The sequence below is a fragment of the Vitis vinifera genome, chromosome 6 (assembly GCF_030704535.1).
Source record: "Vitis vinifera cultivar Pinot Noir 40024 chromosome 6, ASM3070453v1".
NCBI classification, from domain to species: Eukaryota; Viridiplantae; Streptophyta; class Magnoliopsida; order Vitales; family Vitaceae; genus Vitis; species Vitis vinifera.
In genome coordinates, this window is record NC_081810.1 from 17814107 (window position 1) to 17828871 (window position 14765).

The 14765-nt window shown below is 32.6% G+C and overlaps 1 long non-coding RNA gene across 1 annotated transcript; it reads left to right on the plus strand.

The window, feature by feature from the left end:
• Positions 1–2633: 2633 nt before the first annotated feature.
• Positions 2634–5072, plus strand: LOC132253901 (uncharacterized). The gene is made up of 2 exons (XR_009465799.1): positions 2634–2775; positions 4865–5072. It is a non-coding gene; the product is annotated as an uncharacterized LOC132253901 (long non-coding RNA).
• Positions 5073–14765: the final 9693 nt, after the last annotated feature.

Below are 14765 nucleotides of genomic sequence, written 5' to 3' on the forward strand. Positions count from 1 at the left end.
CTGTTTGTTTAAATGGAAATTAGGAGAGAAAATTCAAGTGTTGTAAAATTTGGCTGTCTTGTTTGGAAATGGCATCCTAGGAACCCAGTTGCTATCATTTTGAAAAATTGCATTACTGGGTAAAGAACAAAGTAGCATACACTGTTAATCCTAGTGGAATAATTGAAGTATGGGGTTGATGTCTGGTGGATTGTAGATGAGTCTTTGAGTATGATTGATACTATTTCTGATGCCCACATTCCAAGAACCCAAACACTCAAAAGCCTCAAATGAAAATGACAAAGCTTCAAGGCACATCCATATATGAACAATATTGAAAAAGAGAGGAGGTTTCAAAAAGGCTTGAGAGAATTGACCCACAAAGACTCGTTCCACAATAGAATAGGGTTTGGTCTTTGTCTTATATTGGCACAATCATGACTCATCACTAATGTAACTCAATAACCAGCTAGGCATATTGAAAAGGACTTCCTAGTAATTATTTACATTATCTTTTTTTTTTTTTTTTTTTTTTTTGTATTTTTTTCATAAAACATTTTAATGATGTTTTATTGTTTTGTATTTTGAAAAATGATCCTATCATTTCATATCTTGATCTTTTTATTATAATTTAATTTTTTTTATTTGTTTTTTAATTAAACGGTCCAAATTAAACTATATATTTGGAGGATTCGAAATTTGAGTGGAGTATAATTAGATTGATTTGAGTTACTCATATAAGAAGTTAGTCAAGTTGACTGGTCGAATTAAAAAATTATAATATAATTATTTAAAAGTTAATTATATTTAATTTGAATATCATCTAAGAATGCTGACTTTTCATGCTGGTTTGGTGGATTTAGGATATTAGGTCAAGGTTTGACAAATTTAGGGTTTATAACATAATTAATGATTTGGTCGGAACTGTAAATATAGGCTTCACATGGCAAATCACATATGCTTAAATATGTACAAGTCTTCTAGAAGGGGACCCTTCTTTTCCTTCACACCTTTTTTGTTTTCTTAATTTTATTATTGTTATGAAAAGAGGAGGTTTTTTATAAATGCATTTCTATTGTTTTCGATTGTTTTTATTTTATTTCTTGGGTTGTTTTTAAAATATAATTATTTTTAAGAAATATTATAAAAATACTTTGAAAATGTTTTTAAGAAAATATTTTAAATAACTGTTATTTTTATGAAATATTTGAAAATATAAAAATACTTTACGAGCATTACATGTTTCCAAATAGACTTTTTTATTTTAAAAAACATTAGTGAACCATTTTTAAAATTATTTTCAAAAACTATTTTTTTGAGAATGTTTTTTGAATGTAAATTTTAAGAACTATTTGCGAACTTTTTCCCCTCCATAAGCTAAAATTTTCTTTTTGTTTAAAAAATAAAAGAAACATTCAGCTTATGGAGGGAAAAAAAGGTTCAAGTATAGTCCTTAAAATTCATATTAAAAAAAATATTTTCAGAAAATAGTTTTTGAAAACAGTTTTCAAAACAGTTCTCTAATGCTTTTTAGAACAAAAGTCCATTTGGGAATATAAAATGTTTTCTAACTTGCTTTTTATGTTTTCAAATACTTATTTGAAAATAAATTTATATTTAGTGCTTTCTTTTAAATTATTCTTCTAATTTCTTCCATTATTTCATAAAACAATCTTCGAAAAATAATTGAAAACAACTAAAAACAATTAAAATATGTTTTCAGAAACCATCTTGCATTTTCTATTTTCTAGTTATCAAGCATGTTTTTCTATTTTTTTGTTGTTGAAAATAAAAAAATATTTTTGAAAATGATTAACAAACAAGCTTTAAATGAGAAATTTTCAATTTCTAAGAAAAAAGGTAGTTATTATATACATGGATGTTTCTCTTAGAAAGTGCTATAAATCAAAATTTGGCAAACTCTCGAATTTTAAATAAAGTATTTATGTATAAACAATAACCAATTTTCTCTTTTCTTTTTATCAGTTTTAATTTTTTAAATTGAAAGAAAGAGTTAATTTCATTCAAATCCCCTCCGAATTTGACTAAATACACTTGATCCTATTAGTTTGAAATTTTATCAAATATCTTTCTTATTTTGAATAAGAGTAGGGGTAAGTGAAAATAATAATGATAAAGATAAATGAATGTAAACCCTCCATTTTATCCTCATGGTACATGCTATGATCATACTTAGTGATTCTCACTTTGTGCCTTCCTATAGTACACGTAAGATCCCTCTTTTACTTAGTTATTCTTGTACTTGGCTTTGGCATTGATTTTTGAGACACTTTTCGGATATCTTTTGGAGGGAGTTTTGGATCTATAGTATAACTTTAGTGGCGTCGTAGGAGTCCCCAATGTTTCAGAATGTTTGGAGCTTAGATAGATCTTTATCTGTGTGAAATGGGCTCTTTAGCCTTTTTTTTTTGTCCATTTTCGATGCCCCTTTTCTTGCCTAGCTTTTTTATCAATTTTTTTTGGGGTCTTAGGTTGGTTTTAGGAGAGTTTTTTGGGCTTAAACCTAGGGCTTTGGGTCTCCTTGGTTGGGCTTTAGTTTGGGAGAGTTTGGAAGAAGACTTTAGGCCTAGGTGGAGATGACCCTCCATTGGCCTCTAAATATGGGTTTTGAGGCCCATTTTCAATAATTCTCTATTTTTTTTTAGGGGAAACTCCGCCCAAATTTTGAGAGAGAAGAAGAAGAAGGGAGAGTTTGGGAGATATGAAGAAGGCTTGCTTGGATAACAAGTTTGATGCTTACAAGAAGTCAATGTTTCACTTGAGAGGAGATTTTTGGTAAGTTCTTCTTGATTTCATTTTCTTAAGATTATTTTCAATTTGTTTTCATCTATTTATTGATTCTCGAGATGATGATTGTATGAGTTGTGAACATTGCACAACCACATTGTTGATTTTGGGTATTTTCTTTTCATTTTTTAGTTCTAAGCTACTATGCTTTATTTTTGTCATTTTAGGTGTTTGCAAGATATTTGATCATTTGTCTAAATCATTTTTCAAGCCTTGCTTGGTTGGGTTTTGCTTATTTCTTAGTGGTTTTTATTTATTTATTTATTTTTTATGGAAGCCCATTGAGTTAAAATATGATATTGAGCTTATATCGGTTTATGATCTTTGATGTTCCTTCTTTTGGTTAGTCTTAGGATCTCAATTTTCCCTTTATTTTGATGATTTTTGAAAGTATTTTGGTTGATTTTGAAATGAAAATTGGGAACCACATGTATTTGAGGTTTTGTCAAAATAATTTTTGTAGGAAATGCTCCATGAAGCCTTTTTTTTTTTTGCCTTCCTTGGTCTCTTCTTAATAAATGATTGTAAAATCTTGTCTTTAAGATATTTTTTTTTACTAAGTTTCAAGCTTTTTTTTATGGTCAATCTCGTGGCCAAAGGTCAAGTCCCTTACCTTGGACTTTAGTCTTACCATTATTCTTGAAAATATGGATAGTTGCTCTTATTCTTTTACAATTTTAAAAGGATTTTCTAAACTAATTTTAGAGAATCATTTTTCTGTCCTTGTGAGTACCTTTTCATGATCATTAAGGGCTTGATATTATGATTAATTTATGATTATTAATGGTTGTCATTTGTCTTGGCAAACATGACTTGAATTCACATGGGAGTATACCTTTCTATGGATGCTTTCATGTTCATTTCAACCATTTTTTTCAAATCAGAGTGTTAATTAGGCCTTCCATGTCTCATGTAAACCTAATTCCATATTTTTATTTTAGGGTTATGAAGGAGTGGGAGCCCTATAGTTGATCTATGGCCCCAAGCCTTAGCCAACATCACTCATTTCTTAAACACATGATTTTCAATTTTTCTTGATTTCGGAGACATGAACTACCCTTGCAAATTCGAAATTAATGGGGTTATTTCTAGCCCTTATGAGCCTTTTTCCATGGTCATTAAAGGGTTGGAATGTCGAATTGTCTATGAAAAATAATTTGGGTTTGTGTCAAAGCCCATATATCTTGATTGCTAAGTTTCAGTTTCTTGTTGCCCTATTTTGGACTCCCAAAATGTTTTTGCATATCTGAACTTTTTGACTTATTTTAAATTATTTTTAGGACTTGAAATGTGTTTTAGACATCTTGAATGCCAAATATATATTATTGAAAAATTCTTTTGAAAGCTTGTTAAAGAATTCATTTTTCTCAAGTGTTTATCTATTGCTCTATTTTCGTATGCTGAAGTATTTTTGAAAATTGGTCCTAACTCTTTCATTTTTAATTGTTTTTAAGCTTGGTCTATGTTCTATACATATTAATTGACTTAGGGAGCTTTGACCCTATTAAAAAAAATCCTTTTTTATGCTTGTTGAATAATTCAATCTTTGCATGTTTGTTGTACAACCTTGTTTTTGAGATGTGAGATGTTTGATGAATTTTGTTTGGGTTCTTTGAGATTTTGAAATATGTTCTAGACATCTTGTATATGATATAGATTTTTTACTCTTATTTTTATCTCATCTTTAACCTTATTAAATAATTCAATCTTTGCATGTTTTCTAATGCTACCCTATTTTACGAGTTGTGATATGTTTTATGAAATCTATACTATATGGTGTATGTTTGGGCTCCCTAGGCTTTTGAAATGTGTTCTATACATTTTTTTTATGCCATATAATTTTTTCTTTGTTTTTTTATCTTACCTTTTGCCTCATTGAATAAGTCTGCCTTTCATACACTAGCTTGCTAGCTTATTATTGCACCTTTTATTTGTGTAGTTAAATCATTCCTAATTGGTACACTTTTGGCCTTCCTTGGATTTTGATTTGTGCATTATATATCTTATAGATGTTAGATAAAGCAGACCCTTGTAGCATGATCCTCTTTAACCTATTTTCGTTGAATTTATTTTGTAGGTGCCTATTTGCTGCCTAGTTCTACCCCATTTGCATTTTATGTAAATCATTCTCTTTTGATGTTAGTTTTGTTATCTTTGACCTTTGATTTGAGTTGTATATGTTGGGTGATCCCTGCTTTGTATGATATCATTACTTATGTTTGTGAACTAACCTATCCTTTCTTATGTAAGCCTCCTGCCCTTGTTTTAGGCATTATTGAGGTACACTTTTGCTTGATTTCTTTGATATGCATGCTATGCTTTGAGTGTTCTTTATTTGCTTGGTCTTTATTCTATGGTTTAATTTTTTTTAATTTTATTATTATTATTATTATTATTATTGTTATTATTATTATTATTATTTTTTTATGTGCATAGCTTGTATATTCATCATCAGTTTCTTGTTTATTATCACCATGCCCTGTAGTTTCTTTTTGTTTTGGTTTCTTGGTATTCATGGTCTATTAGTCAATCATCATAGTTTTCTCTACTTGTTTAGTAAAGAATTTTTCAAGGTTTAGAGGGATGATACACTATGCTACTTTCCTAATAAGTAACCTGACCCTCGAATTTAAAATCGATTTTTCGTACACATGTTTTTCCTTAAAAAAATGAGTTACTTTAGGGCTTTATTAATTATTTTTTTTCTTTTAAAAATAAATAAAAATAAGTGGTGATTCCAATTTTTCAAAAATCAATTTTCATAATAACAACGAGTCTCACCGTTGAGTAAATTTGGTTTTTCATAGACTTGTTTTTCCTTAAAAAAGAAGTCACTTTAGGGTTTTATTAATTATTTGTTTTTCCTTTAAAAAATAAATAGCAATTCCAAATTTTCAAAAATCAATTTTTATAATAGCAAGTCTTATTGTTGAGTAGGAATACATGTTAGCAATGCAAGTCCATAATGAAATATTTAATAAAATATCAAATCAATAAGTACTAGGTATATTTAGTCAAAACCTTAGGGGAGGTGAATTAAATTAACCCAAATTAAAATAAAAACATGACAAAATAAAAATTTTCCTTATATCTCATTAGTTTTACTATTGAATTGATAAACAAAAACATATATTTTTATTCTTCATTTGTATCTATTAACATAGATATTTTGGATAATTAAGTTTTTTTTTTTTTTTTGATAAGTAAACAAGAATTGCATTAGAAAGGCTAATCGCCACAAAGCATACAGGGAGTATACAAGACGGCTACAGCCTCAAAAAGAGAAAATGACCAAAAAGAACTACCTTCCCTCAAGTGGAAGCTATCCACTCCAAAAAACCTATAAGGGAGAAAGACTCCTCACCTAAATACACTTTGGCCCAATTCCATAAATTACAAACAAAAGAACTCTTTAACCTCTGGATATTCACCACACCCCCCCTAAACGCTAACCTATTCCTCTCCTTCCAAACCGTCCAAAAAATACACAACGGAATGGATTTCCAAATCTTTTTCCTTTTCTTCCCTACAAATGAGCCCCTCCAGGAGATTAAGGTCTCCTTTACAGTTTCTGGGAGGACCCACTTAATATCTATCAACCCAAAAATAATATCCCATAAGGCTCTAGTCACTATACAGTATAAAAGAATATGATTTACATTCTCTTCATCACAACCACACAAAAAACAGCAATTTGGGAGTTGCACCCCTCTTATCTGGAGCCTATCCAGAGTGAGCACCTTCCCCCATGTAGCCTCCCAAGCAAAAAAACAGACTTTAGTTGGCACCCTATCCACCCATATTCCCCTTGCGGGAAACACAGTGGAATTAGGCTTGTCCAACATCCTGTAAGCTTCTTTAACCCTGTAACGACCATTTCTTCCTTGTCTCCATATAACTGAATCATCCTCCATGGAAGACCTATGACCCCTTAAAGTATGGAGCAAATCACCAACCATATCCATTTCCCAGTCATTGAAGTCCCTCACAAAAACAAGATTCCAATCTCCTTGGCCCGAATGTTGGTCCCACATCTCCTCAATCGTGGCGTTTCTATGCACTGCAAGAACAAAAAGGTGGTAGAAACATTGGGACAACGGAGTTTCGGTACACCATCTGTCTTTCCAAAATTTAATTTTGGACCCCTTCCCAACTAGAAAAGCCAAATTTTCCCAACACCATTCAAATTCTTTCATAATTTCCTTCCAGACCCCTACACCAGCCGCCCCACTAACCTTCTTAGCCCTCCAACCATATTCCTCTTGCCCATATTTCGTTGAAATCACTTGTTTTCAAAGGTTATCCTTTTCACAAGCAAACCTCCAAATCCACTTACCCAGCAAGGCTCTATTCAAAGTGGCTATTCTCCTTAATCCTAGCCCTCCATTGAATTTTTCTGAGCAGACCACATCCCATTTAACTAGGTGAACTTTTCCCTCCAAGTTTCCACCCCCCCATAGGAAATCTCTTTGAGTTTTCTCCACTCTTTTAGCAACAGACTTGGGCATACGGAATATAGACATTTGGTAGATTGGCATACTAGCCAAGGTACTCTTTATAAGAGTGATCCTCCCCCCTTTAGAGATGTACTGTCTTTTCCAAAGCGCAAGTCTCCTCCTGACATTCTCTTCCACACCATCCCACATAGAAGAAGCCCTATTGGGGACTCCTAAAGGGAGGCCCAAGTACTGAGAGGGCAGAGACCTCACCCTGCACCCTAGCTCAGCTGCCATCTCAAGAACCTCCTCCACTTCACCAACTGGGATGATTTCGCTTTTGGCTAGATTAATACGAAGACCCGAAGCCGCTTCAAACCAAATGAGAATCCAGCTTAAATGAAAAACTTGATATTTATTCGCCTCACAAAACACAACTGTATCATCAGCAAAAAATAGGTGGGAGATATTCAATGGGGTTCTACTACCACCCCGGATGTTGCACCCTGTAAGGTAACCCCCCTCCACCGCTCTCCTGATAAGAACGTTCAGAATCTCCATTCCCATCACAAAGAGGTAAGGGGAAAGCGGATCCCCTTGACGAAGCCCTCTAGTGTTAGGGAAGAAACCAGCTGGCACTCCATTAACAAGAATAGAGAATTTAGCAGAAGACACACAGCTCCACATCCATCCCACCCACTTGGTCCCAAAGCCCATTTTTTGAAGGACCTTCATTAGAAAGTTCCAATTGATGCTGTCATAAGCTTTTTCTATATCCAGTTTGCAAATAAGGCCCTTTTCTTTTCTCTTTTGCCACGAATCTATCACCTCATTAGCAATTAAAGACGCATCCAGAATTTGTCTTCCCATAACAAAGGCATTTTGAGTAATGGAGACCACCTTACCAATCACTTTTTTGAGCCTATTAGCTAAAACTTTAGCCAATAGTTTATAGAGACCCCCCAACAGACTGATAGGTCTAAAATCGCCCAGATTCTCCGCCCCGCTTTTCTTAGGAATCAACACCAAAAAGGTATTGTTGAGGCTCCTAACAAATGAGCTATGCTCATGAAATTCCTTAAACATCTCCATGATCTCCTCTTTAGTAAAGTCCCAAACATTTTGCCAGAAGGCTACAGTAAAACCATCCGGGCCAGGGGCTTTATCCCCATTCATCTCCATCAACGCCGAATGAATCTCAATCTCTACAAAAGGAACTTCCAGACTCTCTGCTTCTTGCTGGCTGATACCATCCACCTGAATATTACCAATATCCGCTTGCCAAACCATATCTTCAGAAAGCATCTGCTGGAACGAATTCACAACTCCTTCTCTCACCTCTTGCTCCTCTACCAGCCACTCCCCATTAACCTTAATTCTGCCCATACCGTTGTTTCTTCGGTGAGCACTTGCCATTCTATGGAAGAACCCCGTGTTTCTATCCCCCTCCCTTAACCAAATCTCCCTTGAGTGCTGCCTCCAGTGGGCTTCCTCCAACAGGACCCATTTCATAAAGGAGTCTTTAGCATCCTTTTTTAAATTAGCCTCCTCCACAGTCAGATTTCTCTCACTTTCTACCCGATCCCAGAAGTCTACTTGGTCTAAAGCTGAAGCTTTATTGGTTTCCAGCCTCCCAAAAACCTCTTTGTTCCAAATTTTCAGTTTCTTTATTGGATAATTAAGTTGATATGTAAAGAAGATAATTTTTTTTTTCTAAAATTTATCATGTCAGCACTTTCATTTCTTCAAAATTTTACCATAATAAAAAATATTGTCTTGTCTATGACGTAAATTTTACATGAGTGCTTAATTATTTTGGTATCTTGTTATATATGTATACCACAACAAACTATGTATTAATGAAATAACGGTTCCCTAAGTGTAAGTTGCAGTTGTATCTTTAAAAATTCAGTGAGTTGAGTGTCAAACCTCAGGGTAGGGATATTAAAATACAGGTTTAGTGGAAAGATTAAGAGGTTGAAAAAGAGTGGTGGACAATTCTTGCCTTAGACAAGGTGGTTGGAAAGTAGTTAGGTAAAAAAGAAAAAACCAATAATTGATTAAAAAGTCTTAACTAACTTGTAACTAATAGTTGAGGAAGGGGTATGCCCTGTGAGTTCCATTTTCTCACCATAGAATGACCTTTGTTATTATTATTATTTCAACCAAGATACCCTAAAGTTCCTTTGGTTAGAAAATGTCCAACAAAAACATTTGAATTGAGTTAAACATTTGAGTTGAATTGAAATATCTTAACCTATTAGTTAGATCCTCGTGTACATATGCAATTTTCGTATAATCATATTAATTTGACAAATTGCAATATTAAGGGCTCATTAGTGCTCATTCCAAGTTAAAAGGGTATTACCCTTAAGTGCTTGGAATACCCTAAAGCAACTTCTAAACTCAAATTTCCAAATATATAAAAGTTTGGTTATTTTGGTCGGACATTATATTCTTCTATTTATTAAATTGTAGCATTAAGAGCTCAATAATGGTCATTCCAAATCAATACAGAACCCATATGGTATTCCAAGCACTTAAAGGTAATACCCTTAAGCCTTTTTAATTAGTTATTGTTTTATTATTATTATTATTATTATTATTATTATTATTATTATTCACATAATAACTTTCCAACCACCTTCTTGCTTAAGGCAAGATTTCAAGACAAAATTTTCTACCACTATCTTTTAACTTCTTAATATTTCTACTTCACCTACATTCCAAGATCCTTTCCTTGAGGTTTGACATCCAACTCACCGAGTTTTTAAAGCTACAACCACATCATATGCTTGGGGAACCACCACATCATATTTTGTTTACTTAATTTAATTTGAGTTTGTTTCTTTGGGTGTTATTTCATTGTTTTAATTTCTTTTTCCTTATTTAGGTGGGTTGCTTCATATTTTTACTACCATTAACTCTCATGAAGGATCTTGAATTTGCGTGAGCACTTTAAGTATTGTGGATTTCATTGATGTTTGTGTGTGTGTGTGTGTGTTTTTTTTTTTTTTTCGTGAGATATATTTCATTTGGGAGGCCACAAAATCTTAAGAAACACTTAAGGGAAGTGACCTTCATACAAGAGAGAGAATGCATTTTTCTTTTTATGTTTTCTTTACCATGTTGCCCATTTTTACTGGTGTTAGCCCAACTCACCTAACAAAATATTTTTAAGTGGTTGAAGGGGCAAGATATTTCCAAATGAATTGAAACTACTTTTCTTATATTTTTAACTTCTTGAAATTGTATCTAACCAAATTTCATAATTTTTAAAGGTTATTTGCTTGGAGAACTAATTAGTAAAGTTCTTTGCTTTCAAGCACTATTCTTGTTTGACCAATAAAATGTTTTAAAGTATTTGAAGGGATTAAATATGTCCAAATGATCTGAAATAATTTTGTTGGATTCCTCATTTCTTAAACTTAAATATCACCAATATTCATAATTTTTAGAGGTTGTTTGATTAGAGATCCAATTAGAGAAAAAAAGAAAGAAAAGAAAAGTGATGTCACACTGTGCCACTTTGGGTGCCATCCTTATTGTGGCAGTCTCCCTCTCTGCCCACTGTAGGCACCATCTTTGTGGTGTTATTCTCTCTCTTTTCATCCATATTTCTCCTTCCTTCAAGTTTATCAAGTTACCCTCTTCTAAGAGCAAATAAAGGCTCTCCAATGTAGCCTAATTCAACTCATAAATCCTTATTTTGTTATCTAAATCAACTAAACTTTAATTCTTTAACTTCCATTCAAAGTCTTCACCTTTTATTCCATTTCATCAATTGTCATCCCACACTCCAAGTCAGTACTTTCCATTCCATTTCTTCATTTTCCATTCTATATCCTAATTTAACTTTCTTTTATTCCACATAGGGTCCCAATAGTTTTCCTCCCCATAAAAAGGCCTCACCACACCATACTCTTCCTCACTCTATCCACACAAGTCTCCCATTCCTCAATACATTTTCTTTCATTTCGAAGCTTTTTTTATTTTATTTTAAACTTACACTATCATCAAAGTAAGCTAAATCCACTTTTTATCCAAAAACTTGGTTGGTTCTTTTGATTTATGTTTCTATTATATTAGTGAATTGTTATTTTTTTTTTTTTTGAGACCTTAGGAATATCACTTTCATTTTCTTTAAAGGTGACAAATTGAGTGCATATGTTTATGTGATCTCATTGTTATCATCATGTGTACACTTAAGATTTGAGAAATTTTCGATTGTTGAGGCAAGAGGATACACCTCACCACATGCCTCTAGAGTGAAATAGTACATATTTGCCATGTATTTGATTAAATGTTATTGGAGTGCACTATTTTTCTTGAGGATTTCTCTACCACTGTTTAACATGTTTGTTTGTGAGAAAATAAAGACTATGCTTAATTAAGAAAAACACCCAAAAGAGGGGGGAGGGGGGTGTGAATTGGGTTTTTTAAATTCTTTTCAATCACAACAAGTTCAAGCACAATATAAACAAAATAAAGAGATAGAGTTAGAGAATTCAAACTCAGGTTTTATAGTGGTTCGTCACTTCCTTGCCTACGTCCACTTTTCTCAATCTCTTAACCGAGTGAGGGTTCCACTAACTTAAAGCTTCAACCGAGCTTCCAATCTTCTTATACTTGGATTCCGGATCCAATGGGCTCTTACACAATCTCTTCAAGATTCAAACCTCTTGAAGGCTTTAACACTCGATTTTTACAAGAATGAATCCCTTAACCTAGCTTAAGGATAGCTCAAATACAAGACAAAGCTAGGATGACACATAAGAGTGCGCTAAAGGATATGCAAGTGATGATTTAATGCACTAAGAAAGAAATGAGAGCTTTTTGGTCAAGAACAAGTAGGTAGACAATTGATTGCAAGTGTTCTCTTGTCAATAAATGAAGTGGAGCTCTCAATTTATAGGTTTCTAAGCTCGGAAGCCAAAAACAACAAAAGGTAACCTCGACTAGTCGAGCTAGGGGTTGACAGGTTTACTAGCCGTTGGATCATTTAATGCTTGATAGGTTACCGTTGCCTCGATTGGACCTTGACCGGGAAGAGAAGGTTACTGGGAGAGAGAGAAAATTTTGTGCATCCCTCCACTGGACCTCGATCGGACAAGGGCAACCGGTTGACTAATTCCCCAATCGGTTGACCGGTTCTCCAACCGGTTGAATCGATTGGCCATAGCCTCGACTGGTTGAGCCTTTTGGCCCCGAAAACCTATCTTTTTCAATTCCTTTCTTTTCTAACACTTAGGCAAGGTTTTTTTTAGGTGAATTATTATGCCAATTTTAAAACATTTTGCCTAAGATATATTTGTTAAAACTCGGGTTTTAATGAAATCGAAGTTTTAAAGAATAAATCGAGTTTTCTAAGTTGCATGAAACAGTATGAAAATCCTAAGTGCACTCATGCATTCATCTTACATTAGTTTCCTATGATCACAAGTCTTCCAAATGTCTCGATCTTGTATCCATTTGGTCATTTGATGAATTTTCGAGTTTATGCCTGAGATTCTAAACCATTAAACCAATTAGTCATTTAACCATGGTTTGTTATCATCAAAACCCGATTAGGAGAATCTTTGGGCTAACAGTTTGCATGATAGTTATTGGAGTTTGTTATACATACAAGGATCTACCCATCTTTATTTTGTTTGCTTTATTTTAGTTTGTTCCTTTTATAACTTTTAAATAACCCTCTAAGTCATTCCACTATCATCAATGTTATGAGAGACAATATCCTTCTACCTTCCTTTTTTTTTTTTACATTGTTTAACTGTCTTATACTTTCATTATATGTTACTTGACAACATTGAGGACAATGTTAATGATAGGCTAGGCGGTAAGATAGATTTTTGACTTTTGAACTTGGATGTTGGCGAAATTAGGGAAATATAGTGAAAACCTTGTGATTGCATCCTTGTAAGGATATTGAGTTGAATTTGGTTCCACTAATATCCAAAGTTAAAAATCAAACTTGTTAATACTTTGGAACTAAAGTTAACTTGAAGCTCAATTATCACCTGGTCTATATCATCTATCATTATTATTTTTTATTTTTCATAGGCAAAGTGTTGGAAAATGGTTTTAATAAAATTACTTAAATCCATTTAAAGGTGAATGAAACATTAAGCTTAAAGTGATAAGACATCTATTTTTGAAAAAAAAAACATGTTTTTCCCAAAAAAAAACGTCTCTGGGTGTCTTAAGACATAATTTTTTAAAAAGATATGTCTAATGTTTTAAAGACACAACCTTTCCAATAGCTACCTCCTACAACTACAAATAGGGGACCCCTTCATGATATTTCATTTGTTCCAACAATCATCCATCTCTCTATCAATTCCCAATTGTAGTGTTGTACATTCTAAGTCATTCTCATTCCTTTCCAAGTTAAGTTTAAGTTATTAGTGTGCAATATTCAAAGCGTCAAACTTTTATAGAGAGTACAAAGTATTATTTAATTCAATGTTTCTTGGGATTTAATGTGCTACTATTGCAAGAAACTAATCATTGTATTATAATAGATGATTGCTACTAAACCATAAGTACCTACGTAGGACATATTCGTTTTAAGAATTACTTTTGAGTTTTATTTGTTTTATTTATTTATTTACGCTTATTGATCCAAATATTCTCAATAATTTGGAGAATAATTTTAAGATGAACACTTTTTTTTCATAGCTAATTTTATTTTAATTACGTATAGTTCTTAGTGAGAATGACCTTAATATATTCTTTTTTAACTCTTACTGTCACACATGGTGAGCAATCCAATGTTTTCAGAACCGGACTGATCATTGAACCGAAAAAGTTACCAATTCACGGTTCATTGGTCGGACCGGTGGTTGAATCGATGATGTCATAAATATATATTTTATTATTTTATATATTATTAAAAATTAATAAATTAATAAATTCTATCTAAATTTTGACAACATCTTCTTTGTTTGTTGAGTTTTTTCACAAAATTTTTACCTGTAGAAGTCATCAATCATCATATATGATATCTATAACATAATATAAGATGTTATACATTCATAATGTCAATAAACCCAATATTTATCAAATAATCAAACCATTGCTATCCTATAATAACCAAATTATCAAAGAGTTGTTAACACATTGTCCATAATAGATAATACAAATGTTAACCACAACACTTAAATAGTTACTCAAAATATAACATGTCAATGTTTGAATATTCATGAAGATTTTTGCATACTAATAAATATAAAATTCAAGTCTTCATTCATTTTGGAAATTGGAATATGGAGATTGAAAATGAGCATCTAGAAAGCCAAAGTTCTCCACATTAAGCCCTTCTATAGCCACGCTACCACCATCCTCGTCATCTACACAAATATTGAATATATATCAACAAGAAATCATTTTTGAAGAAGAAAAAAAATATAATTATTGAACTTTTATAAGTTTAAATATTCTACTAACTAATGTGAGAACTTGAACCTTCCACTTCATTTATTGGAATTGACCCTTCTTCATATAGAAGATTTTCCAATTCTTCAACATCTAGCTTTGCTG